Raw genomic sequence first — 5,293 nt, forward strand, 5'->3', positions numbered from 1 at the left:
ACACACACACACACTCAACACACACACGGACACACTCAATACACACACTTACACACACTCAATACACACACGGACACACACACACTCAACACACACACGCACACACACGGACACACTCAATACACACACACACACACACACTCAATACACACACTACACACACACGGATACACACACGGACACACACACACGGACACACTCAACACACACACACGGACACACTCAATACACACACACGGACACACACACACACACACTCAATACACACACGGACACGGACACACACACGGACACGGACACACACAATACACACGGACACACTCAATGGACACACACGGACACACTCAATACACACACACTCAATACACACACACACACCTCTGTCAGCCTCGAACTTCCCTGCTTATGCACGCTAGACCCTTCCCACTGCCAATAGGAGAGAGAGGAGAGGGGGGGTAGTGAGGGTGTGTTCTCGATCTCGACACAGGAACCAGTGGTTTGCTGTCAGGGTTAGGGTTAGGGTTAGGGTCAGGGTTAGGGTCAGGGTCAGGGTTAGCACTGGGGAAGTGTAGCTACAACATAGGGTTGAAAAAGGTGCAATACGTTCTGTCCAATGTGGCTCGTAATCAGTCGCTGTGTTCGCCTCGACACAACAGCTGCCCTTAACACGTCACACAGGTTTATTTTTTGTTTTGTTGCATCTTGCCAAAAACAACCCACATTTCCACCATCAACTCACCACACAACGACACTCATCGGTTTTATTTTCTGACAGGAAAGAAGTTTAAAAAAGACAAGTGTCGGCACACAACTTGAGAACCGAGGAGGAGTGACGGAACGCCTGTCGTAAAGCTGAAGGCCTTTCCTCTTCATCTGTCGTAAAGCTGAAGGCCTTTCCTCTTCATCATTTGATTTTCCCTTCAGTGTTTTACTTTTATATACGAGTATGACAGTTTTGAAGTACTTTTTTTTCCCACACCACTGGTATAAATACCACAACATTAAGCAGTGCTGTGCTACAAAGCTGTACATGATGTTTGCATTTATAGCACAGCGGCATAAGAGCAAAATCCAATGGGTACAGATTAGTGTTCACTGCAGACTTCATCTTAGCGGACTGAAATCCACGGGATGGAACTTCACCAAACGGATTTTGACTTTAAAGTGTGGGTTGTTTTCTATTCCACCATTTTTTTCTCTTTTTCCCCCCCCTCTCCCTTCTGAAAGGCCTAGAGGACTGTTGTGTATCTTGCGGTATCTCTGCCAGTCGTTTAGGTAGTTATCCCACCGTAGGGGTGTAGAGGGAGGGAGAGATGGATGGACGGAGGGAGGAGGAGGTGTTAGAGCCACTATCGATTGTGTGACTGGGTTTTCATTTTTTTTTTTTTTTTTGGTACTCACCTGATCATTATACTGCCTCACTCCTTCTCCTCTTTCTCTCCTTACCTCTCCAAAATGTCAGTGGATGAATAAAAACGAGCTTGACTTTTTGTTTCGAAAAGAGAGAGAATGTGAAAAGCAAAAAATGAAGTGTGTTTCCATGATGATGATGATGATAATGATATTTTTGTTGGTGTAGAAAATAGGACAATATGAGAAAGTTGACCCCAAACAACCATTCACATCCCATCTAGCTACCCCTCCAGGAATAGGGTGACTTAACCTGTTTTACCCCATTTGGTACAACCAATGTCTTCTATGGTACAGTTATATGGCACAGAACCCACTGTTATGTTGTGGAAAAGGAACCGTTACCATAACTACCAAGGCTGGAACTATAGAACTAGAATTATAATCATTCTAATTCTATGGTTGGAACACATTTTAAATGCTGTACTGTGATTTGTCTGCAACATTTTAAACGTTTTATTTGTTTAAAAAAAACATTGGAATTTCAAAGGTTATGATGATATGCGCTGAAACAAACCTTGTTGCTTTCATATTTCGGGTACGTTTAGTTTGACCAATGTTTAATTTGTTTAGGTTTTGCTACAGCGCTTTTTGGCTTTGAGCTATTAGATTTGACCAATACAAAGGCTTTGTTTGGCCAAATACTTTCTGTGATTGAGAAGTCTGACCTAATCAATTATCTAATCAATTCAATCAGAGGGATGAGTATCGATTATCAGGCCTATCGGCATTGCTCAGTTTTTCTTACGATTTAGTTTTAGTGAATGAGGATTCTGCTTTGTACTGTGCTGATCTGATATAGGCCACTACATCCACGTCCCAAAACACCATTCTAGACATGTACTGGACTTGTAGTGTGCGACAAGCTACTAGTGTGCATACTAAGTTGGATGTTTTGAAAAGGGCCATAGCGTTCTGAGTAAACAATAACAAACCCTTGAGAAAAGAATGGGAAACTTTGGATAATAATACCCTACGTAATATATTACAGAGGAAGTAAGTGGAACTGCGTAAACATATGCAGTTGTATTTTCTTTGTTTCATCTAGTTTACAGAAAAGAGCAGAAGTTAAATCTCTGTGGTTTTTGTTGGTGTTGAGTTGATACTTTTGGCTGAGACTCCTAAAGACAGACGAGGGTTTAAAATCATTTTTAAACTAAACAGACAGGAGAAACTTTTTTTCAAAAAGTACGACTTGGAAATTTTGCAGTTTTGTAAAAAAAAAATATAAAAAAAACAAGTGAAAAGAAGTAAAACTCGCTGCCTAATGTTTTGTAACTATTGCCGTTTTATTTGCTGCTGTGTAGTACAAAATAACAACTGGTTGATTGATGGCAACTAGAGTAACTAGAGTAGACCCAGGTTAACTAACTAACTAGAGGGGACCCAGGTTAACCAACCGCCACAGTGATGAGGAAGGTGTCATTTTCATTGCTACCTGTGTTTTCTTTCAGAATTGAATGGCTTTGTAATTTTAGCTTTACGGAACGTTCTCTTCATACTGTGGAGTTGTTGATCCTCAGATGTGCATTATATTTTCTCAGCAACGTACGTCTTTAGGGGAAAAAAATTTAAAATCAGAATGATTTTTCAAAATAACTGTTCTTGGTGGATTCCACCCAACCCTCCCCCACTTTAAATAGCATAGTTGTTTTTCTTCATGTTAATGGCTCCTCAAGGCACCTTTTCCCCCTGTCTTTATTTCTCATTTACTTCTGGGGGGGGGGGGGGGGGGGGGGGGCTCTATTGAAGGAATGTTGAGCGTTGCATAGTGTTTATATTTATCAGACTTTTTTGTTTTTGTTGCTTTCGATAGAGCTATTGCAATAAAAATGTGTTCATGTACATCTTACCGCGTCAACTGTCCCTCATTTTGTATTCTCGTGTGTGTGTGTGTGTGCGCTTGCACTTGTACAATGCATTCAGAAAGTATTCTCACCTTGACTTTTCCACATTTTGTTACGTTACAGCCTTATTCTAAAATGGATAACATTATTTCTTCCCCCTCATCAACCTACACACCCCATAATGACCATGTAAAAACAGTTTTTTTTAAAAATATACATTTACATTAGTATTCAGACCCTTTGCCATCTCAATTTAAATTGAGCTTCAGTGAATCCTGTTTCTGTTGATCATCTTTCAGATGTTTCTACAACTTGATTGGAGTCCACCTGTGGTAAATTGAATTGATTAGAGATGATTTGGAAAGGCACACACCTGTCTGTAAAAGGTCCCACAGTTGACAGTGCATGTCAGAGGATAAAAGTCATGAGGTCGAATGAATTGTCCGTGAAGCTCCAAGACAGGATTGTGTTGAGGCACAGATCTGGGGAAGGGTACCCAAATATGTCTGCAGCATCGAAGGTCCCCAAGAACACAGTGGCCTCCATCATTCTTAAATGGAAGAAGTTTGGAACCACCAAGACTCTTCCTAGAACTGGCTGCCCGGCAAAACTGAGCAATCGGGGGAGAAGGTCACCCTGACAGAGTTCCTCTGTGGAGATGGGAGAACCTTCCAGAAGGACAACCATCTCTGCAGCACTCCACCAATCATTCCTTTATGGTAGAGTGGGAAGACGGAAGCCCACTCAGTAAAAGGCACATGACAGCCCGCATGGAGCTTTCCAAAAGGTACCTAAAGGACTCTGACCATGAGAAACAAGTTTCTCTGGTCTGATGAAACCAAGATTCAACTCTGACCTGAATGCTAAGTGTCACCCCTGGAGGAAACCTGGCACCATCCCTATGGTGAAGCATGGTGGTGGCAGCATCATGATGTGGGGATGTTGGGATGTTTTTCAACAACATGAACTTGGAGAGATGAACAGAGCAAAGGACAGAGACATCCTTGATGAAAACCTGCTCCAGAGCGCTCAGGACCTCAGACTGGAGAGAAGGTTTACTTTCCAACAGGACAACGGCCCTAAGCACACAGCCAAGACGACGCAGGAGTGGCTTATGGACCAGTCTCTGAATGTCCTTGAACCTGATTGAACATCTCTGGAGAGACCTGAAAATAACTGTGCAGCGACGCTCCCCATTCAACCTGAGAGAGTTTGATAGGATCTGCAGAGAAGAATGGGAGAAACTCCCCAAATACGGGTGTGCCAAGCTTGTAGCATCATACCCAAGATGACTCAAGGCTGTAATCGCTGCCAAAGGTGCTTCAACAAAGTACTGAGTAAAGGGTTTGAATACTTATGTAAATGTGATATATCAGTTTGACATTTTTTATGAAATTCTAAACATTTCTTAAGAACAGTTTTTGCTTTGTTGTTATGGGGTATTGTGATGTCATAATGGGGTATCGTGATGTCATTATGGGGTATTGTGTGTAGATTGATGAGTGGAACAATTTAATCCATTTTAGAATAAGGCTGTAATGTAACAATGAGTAAAAAAAATCTAATTAAGGGATCTGAATACTTTCTGAATGCACATGATAGTATTAATGTTCATCTCCCAGAGGGGAAAATGTCTTAGACACACAGAACTGCTGTAAACAAATAGTCACTACACCCTCAACATGATACATACACGTTACCCCGTCATATACATGTACATGTCAACTATTGACTCTTGATCCAATGCGCTTTGCTTTCCAAAGGTCTATACCCAGAAAGCAACGAACCAAAAACAGCCCTGACAGTTTGACCACCTTTCTAGAAGTGACATTTAGGTCAAAGTTTGACCTTGTAGTAGTTGTGGGCTCAAACAGCTTAGTGTTTCTCAGGCTACTCTGTCGAGTGTCTCCGACTGGTCCAGTATGTAGTCCACACTGGTCAAAAGGAAGCCTGACAGCAGTGGGATTCGAACCCACAGCCCCAGTATGTAGTCCACACTGGTCAAAAGGAAGCCTGACAGCAGTGGGATTCGAACC

Source organism: Oncorhynchus clarkii, chromosome 9 (genome assembly GCF_045791955.1).
Source record: "Oncorhynchus clarkii lewisi isolate Uvic-CL-2024 chromosome 9, UVic_Ocla_1.0, whole genome shotgun sequence".
NCBI classification, from domain to species: Eukaryota; Metazoa; Chordata; class Actinopteri; order Salmoniformes; family Salmonidae; genus Oncorhynchus; species Oncorhynchus clarkii.